This window comes from Euleptes europaea, chromosome 4 (assembly GCF_029931775.1).
Source record: "Euleptes europaea isolate rEulEur1 chromosome 4, rEulEur1.hap1, whole genome shotgun sequence".
In the NCBI taxonomy this organism is placed as follows: Eukaryota; Metazoa; Chordata; class Lepidosauria; order Squamata; family Sphaerodactylidae; genus Euleptes; species Euleptes europaea.
Window position 1 is genome coordinate 93,244,916 of NC_079315.1, and position 21,774 is coordinate 93,266,689.

A 21,774-nucleotide genomic window follows, 5' to 3' on the forward strand; every position below is an offset into this window, starting at 1 on the left:
CTTCAATACAATCGAAAGGGGACCTTTGACCCTTATCCTCACACCAAAATGTCCTTGCCCACACTCTGAAACAGCACCTCTGGAAGAAGTAAGAAAATGAACAATAACTGATTATATATTTATTTCTATATATTTGCCAAACTGAAGCCGGTTCCCTGTTTAATAGACTATTTGGTTATGTTTTAATTGCCGCGAATATACTGGCCTCTAGCTGGAAGTAGGAAAAAATGCATTTAAGCTCAGTAGCAAGATTAATAGGCTAATTCCATTACAGACAGAGGATTTGTTGTAATACCATTAAGAGATCAAAAGTGAGTCCGCGTGATAATGTCACAGATAAAATAATCCAGTCTAGTTTTGCCCTACCAACAGGGACATCGTGGTGCTTTACCTTAAATTCTGAGAGGGTAATTCAGAGAACGCTAGAAAGCATTTTACATAAATGACACTGGCTCAGTTCTCACGGAGATGGCAATTCTGTGTCTCCACTTCACCATTTCAAACATGCTGTAACGATCCTCCACCTTTAAAAATATTCATACTTAGATAAAACCGGCATGTCAGAAGATGTCAGAAGCCCGATTAGCTGTCCTAGATGCAGTGAGGCATAACAAAATCTTTTCGGATACAGGTTGGCAATGACTTGAAGAGCAGGAACACAACACAAAGCTACTACAGGAGCAGAAGGGTGTCTCTTATAAAGTAGATGCAACCTGGAGAACAGTTGCCGCTGCATCTCTACATTTTCCACTGTCAGGGAATCCAGATTATGAACTAGGAATCAGAGACTGGGACATACCTGCCTGACACTGCAAACAGTCAGGCTTTAGGGCCCTTTTGAAAGACAGACAGCTAACAGCAGCACCTATGATTTGCAGATTTACTGAAGCCTCTGGATTGGACAGGAATGGCATAAATAGCACAAGATCAGTCAGCTCCTAAAACTGACTGCGGAAACCCTGAATAGGCTACCACTTATCCCAGATCTGGACCAAGGTGAGGATGAACACAGCCCTGGTGTGTTCATGAGAGTAACCACAGTAAGAATTAGTATAGGAGAACCTTTACAATTCCCATGTCTTTGAAGTTGCACAGATAGCTTTGTTTTTTTTCTTATGCGGCATGCATGAAGTTCTATAAAATGTGGAATACATATGTATCGTTAGAGAAAATTCTAGTTATGTTCTCTATAAGCTACAATGCTCAAATATTGCAACTGGCAGGTATAAATACAATGTAAAGTAGTGGGTATTTAGGAAAAATGACAGAGCATCGTAAGTGCTTCTTTGACTTGAAAGACAAGTATGCGCATTCAGTTCTACTTTAATGTGTACAGAATCGCAACAGCTAACAGAGCATTTAAGTCCTAACATTTAATTTTTTCATCTACTTATTAACTCAGAGGATAACAGATTAACTGAGAGTTGCTAGAGTTTGAAAGTAAGTGTATTGACACTGTTCACCCTAAAGATTATTGGAGGTAAGGAAAACATGCAAAATCAGGGACCAAAGTATCATGTTTTCCTTGGTCCAGAGCACAAAGTTACAAAAGAACTCACATCCGAAGCATAGTAAGTTTATATCAACCTGCTGCTGGCTGCATTTTAATTGCTGTCTCCTTCACTCATATACAAAGAAAGCAATGTGCCATGTACATTAACTGTGCTATGAAAAAACAGATGTTCAGTCTTCACCACCGCTGTGCACAGTAAGATCAGGAACAGGCCAAAGTTCAAATGCTTCCTTCCTGGTTCCCTCACCAGAAGACGTGAATGCCTAAAGCAGGACACCCTGCTGTTATTTGTGCAGATGCTTGTAGTGAAGCTGTATTTCTGCAGCAATAAGGGACAAAACACTTCAAAACTACCAATTTGTTTTTAACAACAGGTCCTATTAGAAGAAACTGCAACATTCCCTATTTATCATTCAAGTGACCAACTTAACATATACTCTCAAGGTGCCTCAATAAGAGTTCATGTTCATCTCACACTTCTACTCAACCCTTCCTCCAAGAGTGCATGCCCATCCACTCTTCCACATTAGCTTGAAAAAGTAGGAGAGAAATTGACCCCATGTCACTCAGTGAACCTCATGAGTACTTCAAGCACTCTAATCATTATATGACATTAGCTCTCGTTAGATTTGACCACAGGAGTAAGCTAAAATATCAGAAAAGACTTCCATCATCGATCCTCTACAGTAGACTATACTTTGGAGGATCAGAACACATCCCTGGATACTTTGTTGTCTCTTTTGAACCTACACCGTTTCCTATTTTCATGGTTTTCTCTACTCATTGTTTGGTCCAACGTGAGAACTGGGCAAACTCTGAAACCATTAACCATCGTTTTTCCAAATCAGATGTCACAGAAAGCTACAGGTAGGCACAGCCCATTTTACATTCAGGATCCTATTCTATTTTTTTTTAAAGTTATATACTCAATTATCACAGACACTGAGTACAGTTGCTGAAACCCTAGTGGACTGAATTAAGCCGTTTGTAAGTAGTAGTTTAGTGGTTGGATTGGCTTAACTCTATGGTTCCCAACCTTTTTTTGACCAGGGACCACTAGGACTTTTTTGTTCGGTGCAGGGACCCCAAGGTGCAAAATACAAATTCTGAGAATTTGAAAATAAGCTTTAATCATAACTGTTAGTTAAACATTAAACTTAGAATAATATTTGAATATATATATTTTTATAATAGAGAACTTTTAATTGAAAATATTAATTTATTATGGGTTTATAACTTTGTTTCGTGGACCTTAATTTAGTTCTCGCGGACCCCTGGGGGTCCATGGACCCCCGGTTGGGAACCAGTGGCTTAACTAGTAGAAAATAGATGGTCAGAAAGTGAATCGGGATTTTAGTCTATACTGCAGGCAAGGCAACAGCAAAAATATTTGATGCAGCAAGAGCCAGGTAAGTTGTATCAACAAACCCATCCATTGGAACAACTGATCGATGAGTCACTAATAATATTCTACAATTGCAAATTGTATATCTAGAAATGCTGTAAATATCCAAATCTTTATCAGCATTAGACCATCTTCACCACTCTACTGCTCTACCACTACCACAAATGAAGTTAAACCACCACCTACATTGACCCACAGACTTGGAAGCAGCAATAAAGGAAGTAAACACCGGTTCTTCCAAAACAACAGGAAACACTGGAAGCAATAAGCATAAAATGCCCAAAGCCCTGTAAAACCACAAATTTACAGCACCTATCAATTATGACACTTTATCCTGTTCTGAGTCAGTTTCTCAAGCTTATTGTTACATCAACAGGATTCAAACCAGAGTAAAATAGAAGCCATATGGATGAAAATGTAAATATCTTTGAATTGCAGCTAACATGCAGAGGCTTATTGCCATACCAGTTCCTATGACTAATGGCTAGAAGAGTCATGCCCAATTGTACTAGTGGCAATATCTTTACAGCTTGGTTCACACTAATGTCCTTGAGTTTGCCTTCATGTACACAGTCAAGAAGGGGCCACGGTCACTCACATGTTACTGTCTTTAACAATAATTAAAGTTTTTTGAAGTATTTAAGCCCAATGTTCTTGCTGAGACTCAAGACTTACTATTGGTAGAATTGATAAACCATATAATCAGCAGTGATTTCAGTGCAGATCAACATGTTTATCCTACTTATTCATCAAGAAGAACTACAATGGAACTACAAAATAAGAGTACCATGCTATGAACTGGATTGGAAATGAAGATAATTAAATGGCAAAGTGCTATGTGATCACTTCTAATCTGGGTCCAGTGCTCTCAGGAGAGAGAATCTCTATTTTGATGGGCATTAATTGTTACTCTTTTCCTAAACCATTGATTTTAGCTGTTCTCAAAGTCAATACACACTTGGTAAATTAGATGGGTAGCCCATGTTACTATAAAGCAGCAAAATAAAACAGGAGTCTAACAAAATGTATTCCTCCATATGCTTTCATAATTTGTGAAAGCTTACACTGGAATACATTTTGTTAGTCTTTAAGTGCCACTGGACTACTGTTTTAATTGGTAAATTACCTTGTCTACTGAACCTGTAAGATTTGATGGTAAGACCCACTTTGCTGAACATGCAGTTGACATGAGTTTGAGAACCACAACGAATCCTGACTCCACAGCACACAACTATATGTGCTCAATTGTAGACATGAATTCCTTTTCCAGTATTACCCCATTCATCAGGAAATAAGATGGACAAGCAAATTTACCTGCCACTTAGAGTGTGTCATCTTTTAAATGGAGCATTAAGATATGGTTGTGTGTTTCACAACCTTTTTTAATATGGCTGAGATACTCTTAGATAACTTGAACAGCTGTGCTGCCTTCCATATGTATTGGAAAACATTTCAGAAAACACACAAACAATTACATAGATAGAACAATTAAAATTAACAATTCTGGATAGACTTGTTAAACAAGTACCATTTAGATCTGATTCACAATGGCCATAACATAGTTGTGGAAACATGTTTTACATGCAGAAAAGACCTTTCTGTCCAAGGCTTTGGAGAGCTACCGCCTGTCCCTACATCAGCTGGAGCTAATGGATTAGGTTATGGTTCAATTTAATGTCTATTCATATATATATATCCATCATGCTGCATACTGGAGTTATAAATGTGCATCACTAAATGTTTGAAGGTGCTTCCAGACAGAAGTCTTTTTTTCATTCCATTGACATATCCAACAGCTACATGTCACCGAAGGGCAGCAATAACTTTCCTATGAATCCCTGAACAGTAAACCAGAAATTAGGCGGCTCAATATAGATGGCGAAGTCCAAAAGATAGTAGTTCTAGAAAAATCTGTTAATAAGGATTTTTTTTTGGGGGGTAGCAGTCTTTCCTCGTTCTAATTTAGGCAGACAGCAAAAAATTAGCCATGGGAGATGATGAATCATAAGAATAATGACAGGAATAAGAAGAGTACGAAAACTCAATGTATCACAATTTACATGATTTCTCTTCTAAAGCTCTTTTATCATATATTATGCTTTAACAATTAAAACCAATCATACTTAATTTTTAAATAATTATTTATTGCATCAGAACTTACAAATATATCAATTACCACATCAGATGCAGGCTTCACCTTCTCACAGGAGATATAGCTATGGATTAATAGGATTGTCTTCTGGCTGTTTATATAGAGATTAAGCTATCTGGACTTTTTAAAATCGCAAAATGCAGCTTAAATGGGATTCATACATTCAGACAGCACGAGCTACATCTAAGCAACCATCCAACAACTGCCAGCATTAAAAAAAAAATTATTAAAAAAACAGAAAAAATAAGGGGGAAACTCAAAATTTTGCAACTAATTAAGAATGGGTGAGTTTATATAAAGTAGAAACAAAAATGTAACAATGGTGGCATAACTACACATAGGTTTCTACAAAAGGTTTCCATAAATGTAAAAATAAGTCCATATGCAATTGTCGTCTATATGCCATGAATCTGAATATTGATAAAGCTGTTAGATCCTCAATCCATTGATTTCCATTATCTCTCCAATGTTGTAATACAAGCCTTTTAGCTATAGCAAGGGCACAGAGGTTCCATTTTTGCTGACCCTCGGTTAGCCTCCAACAGGTGGGCAGATATTTTAAAAGTACATAAGTGTAGTTTAAAAGTACATAAGCGTCAAGAATGGGTCTGTCCACTAGTCTGCCAGAACCCTGAAATGATCGGTCAAACCTAAAATTAAAAACTTAAGTATGCAAATGAAGGTACCCTCTAAGGACTTCAGCGCACCAATTGGGGTGGGGACTGTCTCAGCATCATAGAATGAAAGACCAGAGCAGTATGAAAATAGGTTCACACCATGCTAGACCTTGCTTTCCATGCGCCAATGGGGCAACACCTCCGCTGCCTTGCTGTGTCAGAAGCCTCCAGGTAGGCAAGGACCAACCTAGAGCAAACTAGGCAGGCCTAGTATAAAATGGTACTACTTCTCTTAGCCACAATGCAAACCTTTTCCCTCAGTGTAACACACAGGCCTAATGGATGCACGATACCTGTTATTATTCTACTTATTGTATTACAAGTGTCTAGAGTGACTTTTAATCATAGGGCCAATGTAGAGACATTTTACTCAGTCCGTGTGGTGCATCTATTAGTGTATCAGACCAGCTTTAGTTTACTAGCCCAACCTAGAGAGCACAGAATCTCTGCAGGCTGGCAATAGTGCTCCTGCTGCAGCCACCTCTCATTGACATGAAGCTGCCATATACTGAATCACTGGTCCATCAAAATCAGTATTGTCTACTCAGATTGGCAGCAGCTCTCAGGCAGAGATCTCTCACATCACCTGATCCTTCTAATTAGAGATGCCAAGGGTTGAACCTGGGACCTTCTGCATGCCAAGCAGATGCTCTTCCACTGAGCAACACCCTTCTTTACATCAGGCAAACCAGGATCTCTGAGCAGACTCTGCTCAGTTTCAACTGTATGCTGCAATGCTAAACCATAGTTTAAACTAGTCACAGTTAATTGTGACCTCTGAATGATCATGCTGTAGGTTTAGGAAGTTGTAGCACAGCCCTAACTCTGATGATATAGGACGAGAGGCTGCCAACCTTACCGAACCTGTAGGCACTCCAGAAATTTTGAGAACAGGTAGTGGGTGCCACAACAAAAGGGCTACTATGGGTTTTTTTTGGGGGGGGGGGTGTCACAAAACGTACTGAGCAGCAAAACCATATTCCTACCAGAGAGGTCTGCAAATAGGTGCTCCCTGCAGACACAAAGACGATGCCTCCTGTGCTCTTCTGAACAATCTCCTGCTCTAATAAAGTGGAGGAAAACCAGAACTGGCTCTCTGCTTTGATGAAGCAGCAAGTGGGTGCCAAGAAACATACTGGTGGGCACCACTGCAACTAGAAGCACCATGTTGGGTATCACAGATATGGATTCTGCATGGGGGAAATTTGTCTCCCCTCAGTGACTCCCATGGACTCCAGAAGGCAGTAATGGGCTCATTTTGTTTTCACTGCAAGAACCAAGCCTACCCCTACAACAATCACGAACACCATCATCAACCCTCGTTCTTAAACTATAGGAACCACCTGGCTTGCCCCACAGCTAATCAATATTCATTCTGTTTCCTGCAGGGTACAAGACTATTACTGAAAATAAGATAAGCACCAGTTGCAATCCCAGTGTATGTGCCCCCAGTATGGACCCAAACCCTCTTTGCTGCACCCACCTGATGGTATCCCTACCAATCAAAAGGACAGGATCTTCTGTAGCCTGTCTAATTACACAAGAAATTACAGTAGATGTGAAATGTTGACTGCTTCATTGCTGATTCTATGTAAGCGTTTCAAACCACTAAAAAGGTAGTTCAACAGGATGTGGCTTCGTTAACTGAAAAGACCTACAACTTTTTTTCCCTTTGCACGCACAGAACATTACCAGCACAGTAAAGAGCTGTGTGATAGTGTCAGAAACGTGACACAGAATAAGTATTCTTAAGAATTTTCTATATTATATTTGTAGCCCACCTCTCCTCAAAGGAGCATCAGTGCCACTTTGCCAATGTTTACTACTTCCTCACTGAAAGACTGCACTTTTACAGGACCTTCTGTAGCTTGCTTTGTTATTGCAAGTACTAATGTGCAACCAAGCAGTAAGAGTGTGTACCTGCCTTAGGACTTCAAGAGTACCAGTCTGTTCTGTAACTCTGTCTGCTGCCTTGCATTTTTGTGCCTTTCCTGGAGTACCAAACAATTTTAGAAGAATGCAGAAATAAATTAAAAAATTAACAGTTTGTTCTTTTTCAGTTTCAAGTCAAAATAGAAAATATGCAGACAGAAAGGTTGTCATAATGTTAATTAGAACCTGATTTAATTTTTTAATGATTTCATGTTATAGAAACAGATTTGTTTTCATAACAGTTAAAATTATGTCATAAGTAACAACAATATTAAAGGAAGAAGTGCCTTGGAATGACTAAATATTGATGCATTCATTATCAAAATAAAATTTTGGGGGTAAGCAGTGGAAACAGAAGCTCAGAGTTAATCCCATTCTCAGTTGAGAAGCAAGTATCTACTACAAAGTAAACTTTGGTGCCACGTAATATAAAACGAAGTTACACATTATGTTTCTAAGACATGCACCTCCTTTTTAGCACACAAATAAAAACCTAGTGTGAACATAACTGGTCTTGTGGAATGCATCATAATGGATTACAGTGAGACTCCTTGTCAAGTGTACCAGCCATGGCACACCAGGCTTGCTGCAACATAATGTGTGAAATCCTGTGTTTGTGTTCATCATACAGAACAGTACAAAAGAGACAGAAGGCGAGAAAGAATGAGCACACTCTCAATACTATGAAACAAAGGGGAAATGTACACGCTGCAAGGTAAGCATAAGCTTCCATGTAATTAGAGCTAATGCATACTGGGTAACCTCTTCCATTTATCTTTACAATTTTCAGATTTCCCCCAAACAAATTATCCTTTCTAAAAAAGCTTGACATTCAACATGGAAAACAGAACACAATGTAGCTGCAGGAGCATCCATATGCTCTGAGATCATCCAAGGGGGCTCTATTGCAAGAACTTACATTGTCAAAGTACATTTGGTGGGAGCCTAGGCAAAGGCCTTTTCAGAGGAATTCCTTAACACATAGGAGTTGTGTTGAGAACGCTGACCACAATGCTATTCAGCATTCATGTCAATGGAACGTTATCCCTGAAGTCCAAAACAAAGCTTGATTTCAAAAGAGGGAACTTTACAAAAATGAGGGCAATAGTTAAAAGGAATATGAAAGGGAAACAAAAGAGAGTCAAATCCCTGGAGGATGCTTGGAAGCTATTTAAAACCACACAAATTTAAGCCAAGAAAGAATGCATTCCACAGGTTAGGAAAGGCAGTACTAAGTCTAAAAGAATTCCTGCATGGTTAACAATGTAAGTCAAGGAAGCTATAAAAAATAAAGAGACTTCTTTTAAAAAGTTGAAGACAGCAGGAAAAGAGGAAGATCCAACATGAGATGGACTTGCCTACAAAGGAAGCCTCAGTTAGCAAGGACTGAGCAAGACTGTTAACACTAGGACATTTTGGAGATCGTTGCTTCATAGGGTCGTCATGACTCGGAAGAAACTTGATGACTCTTAACACACACAAAGGACCAAAGCATGTTCAGGAAAAAAATCAGCATGGTTTTTGCAAAGTGAAGTCCTGCCTCACCAACCTTTTGGAGTTCCTTGAGAAAGTGAACAAGCATATAGACAATGGTGAGCCAATAGACAATATACTTGGACTTTCAAAAGGCTTTTGACAAGGTCCTTCACCAAAGACTCCTGAGTAAACTCAGGAATCGTTGTTTGAACTCCAGAGGAACTGTTGGCCACTGTGTGAGACAGGATGCTGGACTAGATGGACCACTGGTCTGGTCCAGCAGGGCTCTTCTTATGTTCTTGTGGCCTTTAAATACATATATTATCCACAATTTTAGTTTGCCTTAATTTTGCTACATTTTATTTTGGATGAGCCATCTTGAGCAGTTTATGGAAAGGTGGCACAAAAATGCTCCACAATAAATATGTTCTTTTGTTTGTGGTTCACACATAATGACAGCAGCACAAGAGGAGGGATACATGAGCTCAATGATCTCCCAGACTTATCTATGTAAAGACATGTCATTACATATCTGCCCAGCTCACCCAGGAGAAAAATGCTCTAGATGTGCATTTCTCTGGCATTAACAAGGAGTCATAATGCAATAAGTCTTCTTAAAAAGTTTTTGTCATGAGCAATTTAACATCACTAATGGGTTGCACCCAAAATGGAAGCTGGGTGAATGGGGATAATTGTTAATTATGAATTTGGTCAACTGAGAAGATTTCTACAGAATGAAGTTCCACACATGCTTAGCCAAAGCTTTTCTCCTTGCATCTTTTACTGTGCAATGTTGCAAGGCAGGCAGAACTCTGTGATCCAGGTTAAGGGGGGAGAGTCAACAACTCTGCCTACATTTGTATATTCAGTATCTACAGATCCAAAAGAAATGAGATAAACACGGACATGTCATATTATCAATTGTATATGTCAAAAATTAGTCTAGAAGCATATTGATTATAGCTTAAGCTTTTTTAACCCATATCAGGTGTATGGTGTACTAACTCTCAGCTAGCAAATCACTAAGAAATGTTTTTTAAAAAGTAACAGGAAAGTGGGGCAGAAAAGACCATGAAATGCAAAATGTCCAATATGCTTCACAGGTATCTGTGCTAAACAGGGATAATTCTTCATGCATTTAACCAAGTGGCATCTACTGAACAAAAGTTTGACAAAATAAATCTTCTAATTTTTTTTAAATGCCACAGGACCGTTGTTTTGATTTCAACTGTCAAACGAGGCTACCCTTCAGGAATTTACCTTAAGCTTGAATCCCAAACACAGAGAAAACTCAGAAGGTCCCTTCTGGGCCGAGAATAAATGTTTCCAACAAATATTAAAAACACGTTTATCCACCTTTTGCATTAAGTGAGATGAAGCAGCGACTGCAAACAGTGCCTTTCTTCATTATGGCTACTTTCAGCACTCATACCTCAGTTAGCTTTGGAGGAGTACATATGACTGCAGTGTCAAAGAGGGAAAAGTGTAATTACTACTATCACAAAAGTCTCCCCTGGAGCACAAGTTAAAAAAAGATCAACATTTCAAAGAAACAGAGAAAATGTCATAATTCACTTCATCAAGGAATCTGCCCTGCATGCCATTGAAACAAAACATTTTCTTTTGAAAAGGTCTTATTCCACTTTTCATTTCATGCTTCTGGGTTGGATCTCATGGATCTGTTCTACTAGCACATTCTTTCAATGGAAGAAACATTCCCTGATACAAGAGGATCTATTGTGTGTGCATGTAAGGGTAATTTAAAGCAGCTTTTATGCATGACATCCCTGCACATTTGGATGGTTTCCTCCTTGGGAGAACTACCACTGATGAATCACTTCTTCTTGACCCTGGCTGACTATCCCACAAAAGCCCATGAATGTCAATAGACAGAAAGTGAAAGTGTGATAGAGAAAGTCCCTTCTAAGTACACAGAGCCAGACAAATGAGGGGGATTAAGGATTCTTTCGACAGGGAGCCTCTAGTGCAAGGAAGGCTCCTTCTGATAGAGGATAATGCCTCTGCTAGTGCAGAGAACAGATCTGTGGAATCCAATCATGGCACATTCATGCTAGAGAAAAAGGATGGATATCCATTTTTTGTCCACTATAGATGTATACACATGAAGCTGCCATATACTGAGTCAGGCACTGGTCTATCAAGTCAGTACTGCATCGTACGACTGGAAGCAATTCTCCAGGGCCTCATGCAGATCTTCCATATCAGAACAACTTGACCCTTTTACCAAGACGATGGCAGGAACTAAACCAGTGACATTCTGTATGCAAGGACCCCCTCACCTCTGCAGGAGTATATCGTATATATACTTTGCAGTTGTGGACAAGTTTACATTGGGACCACACAACGCAGCATACAAACAAGGATAAAAGAACATGAAAGATACTGCAGACTTGGCCAACTTGAGAAATCAGCAGTGGCTGAACATGGACTGACCCAAACAGGACACAGGGTCTTATTCCAAGACACTGAAAGACTGGACAATTCTACCAACTATTTTGTCAGACTGCACAGAGAAGCCATTGAAATTCATAAACATCAGCACAACTTTAACAGAAGAGAGTTTAAGAATGAATAAGGCTTGGCTTCCTGTTCTGGAAACCTCTAGACTAACAAAGACTACAGTCCACAATAGCCATGCGGATTAGCTTTGGATCCCACATGTTAACAGATCACTTTAGGATACAATGGTTCCACATTAACATACCACACCCTCATTAGCACATTGTCTTGATACGTACAGGACAATGATTAGCACATTACCTTTGATACTTTGCAGGACAATGACTCAGCTCAAACCCAACCCCCTTCTGACTATATATTACTCTTCCTACACACTTGACACTGAGAGGCACTGTCCTTCCGTGTTACTCCTCTGAAGATGCCTGCCACAGCTGCTGGCGAAACGTCAGTAAAGAAAATACCACACAGCCCGGATAACCTACAAGAACCTGACAAAATAGCTGTAATATTCATTACATTTTTCAAAGGTTGGGGAAAGAGGAACATAAACTGATAAACTGATCACTAACTATACTTTATGTCCCACGACACCCCCTCCTTGAGGTGTCACAGGCCCTCCCCAGAGCTCGCCACATACCTGGGCCTTTGGGGAGTCGGAGAAGGAGCCGGCAAAGGACACTGCTGCACCAACTGCGCCCAGCTCTGCCATGCACAGCCTGGGACAGGCGAGGCCTGCCACCACATCCAACGCAGTGGCTGCCGCAACGCCTACCCCCTTTCTTCTGGCTACTCATCCTCTACCTTCTCTCTTCCCTGCAGGACCAGCCCGATGATGATGGCCAGACCAGGCCCCCTCCAAGGGGGGATCCAAAGGGGAGGAAAGCCGTGGGGAGACTGAGCCCGGAGCAGCCGGGTGAGCAGAGCCACAGCTGATCGGCAGGCGGGTCCAGGGAAGGGCCGAGGGAGGAGGAGTGGGATCTGCAAGGCCAGCCAGAACCTTTTGTAGACTTCGGGGGTGGAGTCAGAGGGAGAGGAAGGGCAGGGTTACAGGGCCCAGCCCTATATAAAGACAGTGAAGAGCTGAAGCTGGGGGTGGATGGCCACCGGTCAGACTGGCTCTCTGTAAAGTCTGAACCCCGGCATGCTCTGAGAGGCAAGCTCAGACTCATCCTCAGAGTGTTCTGAGGCTAAGGAGGCTCCACAGGTTAGTCCTCTCCAGGGCCCCAGGGTCAAAAGGGGTCACTCCATGAGTCAGAGGCCCACACTTTACAAGTTTAGAAAAAAATGAATTAATGCATAGCATCCTCTGAAATGTTAACAGGTAAAACAAAACAGGTAAAACAAACAGCTTCAGCATCAAGGACCAAGCAATTATGCAACATGAAGTAGATGGGTAAAAGTAGCCAATCAAAAATTGGAAATGGGAGAGGGGGGAGCACTGGAAAAAGCTCTTCTATAATGTTCTCGCTTTTGGAATGTGTGGAGCACTTTTTAAAAGAAGGTCTCACTCACCAAAAACAAGTAGCATGATTTTTCTGTAAGACAACCTACAGCATCAATAATTCTTGTACATATTGTAGGCATTCAAATTCAAGATGTATTTCGGCACCCAGACAGTGCTTCCACCTTCATGAGAGCAACATGCGAGACTTTTTTCCCCTTTTACTTATGGGTTGCTGCTTGCCTTCCTTTGGTGACTTTTTAAGCAATTTGCTTAGGTAGCACAGAGTAGTAGTAGTAGTATACAGTAGTATTGGGTATGTTCTGAAAAAAAATCTGTTATTTTATTTTGTTAAAGCAGTAAAATATGTTTGGGTTTGATGTAAATATTGCATATAGTTCAATTCTTTCCAACCATTTCCATTTCTTCCTTAACTTCAAAACTTTTGGAAATGTTACATCTGTCCTCAAATCTAATCTAGCCCTCAGCGCACAGGAGGGGGTAGGGAGTACAGCCAATATTACTAGGCTCCCACCCTTCACATTCATAACAGGCATCCTGCTGAAGAGATGTGTTGCTAATAGCCACAGGAGAGCAATTAGCTATGCAAATCAACTTGCATATGCTGAACAAACTGCTTGGCTACAGTTTTATTGCCCTGACCAGGATGGCCCAGGTTTGCCCAAGCCCATCAGATCCCAGAAGCTAAGCAGGGTTGGTCGGCCCTGGTTAGTATTTGGATGGAAGACCACCAAGGAAGTCCAGGTTCTCTACACAGAGGCAGGCAATAGCAAACCACCTCTGAATGCCTCTTGCCTTGAAAACTCTACAGGGTCACCATAAGTCCGTTGCAACCTGATGGCACTTTCCACCACCACTGTTTTATTGTGATCTCACAGTCTGTACACAAACTACTTGTGTGTCAAAAGGTTGTACCACATGTGAATGTTTATTTCTACATGGAAAACAGGTTCTGTAGAGAATACCGGTAATATTACCCACAAGGGAACTGTGATGAATGGGATAATTTAAGGACCAGTTTCTCCGGTTCAGATTTCACACTACGTATTTGAACGTATCCTCCTATAAGAATAATCATTAATCATCCACCAGTTTGAAAATTTTATCACGTGAACTAATGGTAGAGAGGTTGCAATTTCAAATGGGGTAGCCATGTTACTCTGCTACAGCAAAAACAAGTCTTTTGGAACTTTAAAGACTAACAAAGTTTGGCTGAAGTACTTTGTGAACAGAGCGCTCATGAACAAAAAATACCAACAGCAGATTGACCAAGAGTTGTTCTTTAAAAATTCCTGTAACAAAACTTTTAGGCATCTGAGCAAACGGATACCTGGTATTTTTCAGTCCTAGACCAAATAAAAGATTTTTATCTTCAAAATGGATCAAGATACAAAACAGCATGACACACTAACAGATGGAGGCCCACTTGCTGAAAGAAAATTAATATAAAGAATGAGTGATAGAGGGGGTATCAATGTCAAGGTCTGGACCAGGTGGTGATCAGGTTATTAGAATATTGCCTCCTCCTTCAACCCTAGTAACTTTTATCTCTGGCATTAGTTTCCCCTATCAGTTTCTCCTACCCATCAGCTCCTCTTTCCTTCCAGGGTATCTTATTCATTATCTTCTTCCGTTTTTCTTTTGTATTGCTTGGCTAATACGCCTTGCTATTCAGCAAGCAAACAAACAAGCACTTGCAAGTACAACTTGTACACTGACAGTTGGGACAAGACATCTAAAGAAAAACTTCCAGTTCCACTCTAAGGAACGGCTTTAAGCACTCTAATAAACCTCTTCCAAACACATGATAACATCTGGACAGAATTCAATGGGTACACCAGTGCCAGCACAAAAACTCAAGGCTGGAAAAATCCTAATAACCTGCTATAGACAAAGCTGGTGAAGTATTACTTCTCAGATTATCTCATTAATATAGAAGCTAATGGAATATTTAAAATTCCTAATCAGTTTCTAGTTGGCTAGAAAACAAAATAAGCTCAACAGTAAGGAGCAACCCACCTTTAAGGTTGAGGAATATGAACACAAACGTACAGGGAACGAATGAAAAAAAAATATGCCTGACTGGTCAGAGATAATGCATCTGAATTCTTAAAAGCATAGATTTTATCGATTTATTTAAAAGCACGACTGAACAATGCTCCCTCTTAACATGAACATTTGGGTTTTAAGAGGTGCTGGACTACAAGAATTGGGCTGCTATGCAGGTAAAACAACCCTTTTGAAGTATCATCAAGGAAAACAGTTACATCAGGAAACACTAAGAAGTTCAAAAGGTATTCTTCTGTTGACATAATAGTAGCAAATGCAATAGAATGACATCACTGTTGGTGAATGGAGGAGAGGGTGATTGTCACAGATTTCTCCCTCCCACTACACACTCCCCACTTTGTCCCACACTGCTTGACCCATGAAACAGTAAAATTTGTGAGTGCTCAGTGGAAGAATCTATACATGGCCAATACTGGCATGTTAGATCTTTCTCCTGTTCAAGAACAGATTTGAAGTGAAACACATTTAAGATATAAAGATTTACCATTTTTTAAATCCAGTGTGGCCTTCCATGATAATTCAAGTCTCTATCTCTAAAGGCAAGATTCAAAATGTAATACCAAACCATTGTTTGGCACATGAAACAGCTCCATATTTGCATGCTCTCTTCACCAAGCACCCCCACACCCGCCAGTCATATGCTCAGATCAATTAATGACTTCCGCTTCAGAGCAAACCACAACCTGAACCAGCAAGCTCCGTTTTATACTTCCGTTCAAACTAGGACTATAAACATGAACACTGTACAGTTTTCAATCCATCCCAGTTCAGAGGGAAAATGCAAACCATCTCCCTTTCAAAGGATGCAGCTGGCGTAGAACAGAAAAGCCCGTGTCAACAGGTGAGATGCCAGACACAAATTATGCCAACACTCAAAGGTGAACACAGGCATCATATTCTCAAACTACCCTTTTTTGGCAGCTCACCCTCATTTGGACCTGAAGGCTTAAGTCAGCCATATTGTGACTTGTTATTTTGTTGCTACATGCAGTGCCTTGGGATAAGCGGTTTTATAATTTTCATGAACATGTTTACAGAAAAAAAAATTCTGCTCTTATTCATTGAAACTGTATTGAGAATAAAATTTAACAACTGAACGGATGTAAAAAATATATACTTTTTTATTTGAAAGTACTTTCATCCAACCGTCTACACAGCATTTAAAATAAATGGCCATAAAAACCAATAAAGCAGAAAAACACAAATATAAACACTAAACAAAATTCAACAATATATGTCATTACTATTCAGCAGTACTATTACTACAATTGAAAGCCCTCCTGAAAATACAGATCCTAAATATGCCTTCAAATATAGATGTTCTCAGGTGATATTGTTTTGGAAGACTGCTGCCCAGTCCAGGGACAATCACTATGAATGCCCTGATTCTTTCATAGGTCATCCTTACCTGTCTTAATGCTGGTAGACAAAGCAGGACACTCAATAAAGAAAAACAAGCCATGCTATCTTTCAAGAATATTTTATGGTAATTTTATGGTAATTTAAGTAACTGCTATTTCAATGCATCTACAAGTACCAAAGTGACATTTATTTAGTGAAATATAAAAGTTTTTACATCAGGCCTTGGTGGGAATTATCCAATTCTGGTTGGATCCACACATTCTAGAAAGCACTTCTAGCATCAACTCTGATCTAACTATGCCCATGTTCATCCACCAACTAAGACAGCTGATAATGTCAACTCTAAGAAGGGAACACCAAATCAATGCTCAATATCTGACTACAACAGAGCTTGAAGTGACAGGAACTGTATACATGCAGCCCTGGAACATTGCACATAATATTCATTTGCCCATTTCACCCAATTTAATATGGGATGCATACACAGCAACAGGATTACATATGTGGTTCAGCCTAGCTTGAAGGGGACAATGATGCATCTTCCTAATGAGGATGACTCTTCATAAAGCTGTAAGTATCTGCCTGCCTCATGAAAGGCAATTATGCAACTATCAGAACTGTACAGGGTGATTTGGCTTTTGAGAGTGACGTCTATAAAGCAATTTTAATAAACTGAATAGTCCCTGAATAGTTAAATAACTAGATTTCTTACTGAAGCTCTGAAAGAGATCTGCCACCGTAAAAACAGCCACAAGATTACTATTTTGGCTACTCCTGCTTTAATTGCCTATTCAATTACACTTTATTGATACTACAGCACCAACTGTATAAATTTACTGTTTTTGCTCAATCTCAAAATGACTCACTGAACAGTAGAAGCATGCATTTATCTGAATTATCATGTATTTACCTGATTGCTTCACAATCTTTATCAAAATGGTATATGTTAAAATAATTCACTGAGGAACCAAATCATCCTACAAAATGATGTACACTTAAACACTACTGAAAATGTTTCCTCAGGGAAACCGAATTGTACAGCAGTGGTGCCTTTATAAGTAGTACAGCAGAATTAAAAACTTTAATGGAAGTCACCAAGCTTTTACAAAAATTAAGCACCTTCTTAGTTTAAAAAGAATACACTGAGTACCACTGAAGACCACCAGTTTGCACACAGCTACTTTCTCTAACAACGACCGTTCACAACATCATCAGTTCAACACGAAACTGATAGTACATGCACACACCCAATAGGCAGGCTTTAAATCAACTAAACAAAATGAGCTAACATATTTTCACACCATCAGATTAACTTGATTTGCTGAGAACAATAATCCCAACAAGACATTTCTAAACTGTCATAAAAGTCCATTCATAACACTAATACACACACATCATGTTACCCTTAAATCTTTTGAAAGGATGTTATCTGTGGTTATGCTAATTTAAGAAATATTATTCTTAAGACTTTCATTAACTTAACATCAGGAAACACCAAAAAGTTCAAAAGAAACAAAACTGTAACAGCGCATGACTCCGTGTATCACACAGTGATGCATTTTATCACTGCTGGGAATGAAAAGTTGTGTTGAAAGTGATCATTCTTGGTGAAAGGCTTACTCTATTTAGACTTCACTGCTTTTCTGCCAAGTATAAGCCTTATAAGGAAGCTGAAATTGACCGCCATCTATTCTGTCCAGTCCTCTAAGATGGCCAAGAGTAACCTTTTCTGGTGCCTCTGAGGATAGTGTACATAGTTTAAGAGAGTTTACATATTTTTGATTGATGAATCAAGTTTTAATCCACTGAAATTGACCTCTGCTCACACTGTAAAAATAAAAAACATAGAAGTTTGCTTCTCCAGTGAAGACAGCTCCACTTTGACAAATGCGTTCTATACAGAAACCTATACCTGGAGTGTTTTCTCTCTTCAGAAACAAATCAATATTATATAAGGCAAGTGATATCATGCTGCATTTATCCCCCCAAAAAACCCCTCCCCTAATCCAACCTTAACAAAAAATTTAACGAAATAAAAATTTTGTAGCCTCCTCCACATCTGTTTCCCAGTGACACCAACACCTAAATATACAGTCAAAAGATAATAAGCATGAACCAGCTAGTCAGTTCTGGATACTATTGGAAAAGAACTGGTACATAAACTCACTCGGGGATACAAGCTTGCAAATAAAGTCGAGCTTCTGTTACCCGATAGCTTCAGTACTGCTATTTAATGCATGATTTATGGGAAAGTGAGCAAAATGCCTTCAGTGCTCAAACATCTTCGAACACAGGTTGGAGGGGGGGAGCCTTTTAGCTTTCCAGTACTTTAACGCCACTTTCTAAAATATGTATTAACAAGCAGTCGCGGAAAACCGATTAAAAGAAATACACCAGTCTCTACAGAAGAACTCTTCTCGCGTACAAAAGAAAAATAGTAACTATTTAAGCAATCCAAACCTTCTCAGAGAAAGAAAGTTACCGGTTCAGCAACCGTTTCTACAGACGACATGTTTTAAGATCGCGAATGCATAATCAGGCAATTCACAGTGGGTAGCCGTGTTAGTCTGTCTGCAGTAGTAGAAAAGGGCAAGAGTCCAGTAGCACCTTAAAGACTAACAAGAATATTTTCTGGCAGGGGTTGAGGTTTCGTGAGCCACAGCTCCCTTCTTCAGAAAGCTCATACCCTGCCAGAAAATATTTTTGTTAGTCTTTAAGGTGCTACAGGACTCTTGCCCTTTTCGACTACTGCATAATCAGGCAGTTTCACTTCAATACCTTCTGCTGTGGAACAAAGAAACTTCTGTTTAAGAAGCTTTTTTTTTTAAAGTAGACTCTCGTAGATTCCTCCTTTAAGGGGGGGGAGGCTCAACTCATAAGTTTAAAAAAAAAAAATCAGAAACGGGAAACCAAATTCACGATCCGGAAAGACACTTTTAAAAAACAAATTAACAAAAAAAAAAAAAGAGAGAGAGAGAGAGAGAGAGAGCCAGCAGAAGTCAAACTACGGTCTCAAAATTAAGTACAAACTCGCGCCTCCACTGCAACACCCAAGCCCATCGAAGAGATTTGGTGAGCAACGTTACACACACACACACACACAACCCTTACCTATCTCACACTTGGGGCGCCCCGATCTCCTCCATTGGCTCCGGGTCCTCTCTCCTCCACCACCACCACCATCCAAGGAGGGTTTAAATCCAAACCAAGTTCCCTCTCCCGAGTCAAGGAACCCAAACGCATGCAACAAGCTTCGGGCCAGGGAGCAGCGACGCCGAGCTCCACGGCCCAGAGGATGCGGGTGGGGTGTGCTTCTTTCTTTCTCCCTTCCCCCCCTTCCTCCGACCGAGGAGTGGGGTTGCAAAGCCTCTCCGCCGCTTCCTCCTCTCCCCACCCGCGGGCGATGCCGCTCCAGGCGCCTCCGACGCCCGCCTGAAGAAGAAGCAGAGCCGCTTCCCTTCTCCTCCCCCCCCCCGTCGGGAGCAACAAGCGGGGCCGCGACGCCTCAGCGCGGCCTCCTCCTCCTCCCGCCTTCCCAGAAACAGGCGCCCCTCGCTAGGCCGGGCCTTGGAGGCCGTGGAGCCTGCCGCAGCCCCGCGCCGCCTCCGTTACCGCCGCCAGGGGCATGAGGCGGAGAAGGAGAGGCCGGGGAGGAGCGAGCAACGAGCCCCCTCGCGCCGCTCAACCGCCTTCCGCTGTTTATTCCTCCCCCCCTCCTCCTCCTCCTCCCCCTCCTCCTCCCCTCACACACACTCACACGCAGAGAGCGCCTCCCTCCCTCCCTCTCTCCCTCCCTCTCTCTCACTCTCTCTCTCTTCTTCCCGCCCCTCTCTCGCTCTGGGCTGCGGAGGTGTCTCCTCAGCGCTCCCCCGAGACCAGGGCGGCGGCAGGCGGGGGGGGGGAAGAGGGCGGGCGGCCCGCGATCACACAAGGGCGGCGGGAAGCGGCTCTCTCTCTCTTCCACTACTACTAGCGCTGGCTGCCGCCGCCGCCCAGGCCAGGGGGAGACACTGCAGCGCCGCCCAGACAGCCAGGCGTGACTGACTGGCACTCTCGCTCTCCCTCCGTCGGCCCCAGCGCGCAGCTGCAGCCCCGCTTCCCTTCAGAGTGTGTGTGTGCGTCTCTCAGGCGAGAGCCAGACAACAAGTCTGGAATTGGCGAAGCGAGCGGCGGCGCGGCTTAGCCAATCCGGAGAGGGGGAACTCCCACGAACAGCCAATGGCCCGCTCCGAAGGGCAGCCGTGAAGAGCTAGTTTGGGTGTGCGTTGAAAAAAAGAGAGGGGGAGAGAGAGTGTGTGTGTGTTCAAGCCATCTGGGAGATTTATATATTTATTTGTTTTAAAAAAATAAGCTTGTAGTTCTTTTATTTACAGTGGGTAGCCGGGTTAGTCTGTCTGCAGTAGTAGAAAAGGGCAAGAGTCCAGTAGCACCTTAAAGACTAACAAGAATATTTTCTGGTAGGGTATGAGCTTTCGTGAGCCACAGCTCACTTCTTCAGATACTCCAGAGCTGTGGCTCATGAAAGCTCATACCCTACCAGAAAATATTTCTGTTAGTCTTTAAGGTGCTACTGGACTCCTGCCCTTTTCTTTTATTTAGGGAGAGAAGGGGTTGAAGAGAGGACAGTTGGGGGAGGCTGTAACGGAACTTCAAAAGGGTTTGTTTTTGTTTTTTAATTTATTTACAAGGGTGTCTGGGAGGAGGAACTGGAAAGAGAGAAACTGGACAGGCTTTGGAAAAGAAGAAACCGCTTTGGGATGGGGTGAAGGAGAAAGGCACCGAAGGAGGAAAGAAAACTGCGCAGCGAAAGCGACAGAACCCCACCTACATTCGCCCGATGCTCACTTGCCTTTTTAAAAATTATTTTCAGCCCCCCAAAATGTTACAGCCCCTTATGGTGTGTGTAAACAAAAGCAGCATAGTTTAAAACAGGAGCCAAAGACTAGCAGAATTTATTCCAGGGCCCGTTTTTGTGAGTCAGAGTTTACTCATTCACTCTGATTCACAAAAGGTTACTGAATTAATTTTGTGAAGTCTCTGGTCTGCGATCCGATTCTTGTTTTATTTTGCTGCTGCAGAATAACTTGGTTATCCGCGTGGAACTATAAATATGGTTTAAAAGCTGCCAGATGGTCTTCTAGTCTCACATTCTGTGCCTTTTCTTGTTTCAAGGCAAAAACATTACATAATTTTATCGGCCTCCAGTCCTATTCAGTGTTGAACTGGTGGCGGCTCAGATTTTTA

The 21,774-nt window shown here is 41.3% G+C and overlaps 1 protein-coding gene across 2 annotated transcripts in view; it reads right to left on the reverse strand.

Moving 5' to 3' along the window:
* Positions 1-19,694, reverse strand: part of ERBIN (erbb2 interacting protein) — a 91,595-nt gene extending 71,901 nt beyond the window's left edge. For both annotated transcript variants that reach the window (XM_056849250.1, XM_056849249.1), the window contains exon 1: positions 19,642-19,694. The gene's annotated coding sequence lies outside the window, so the exon portion shown is untranslated. The remainder of the gene's footprint in view (positions 1-19,641) is intronic.
* Positions 19,695-21,774: the final 2,080 nt, after the last annotated feature.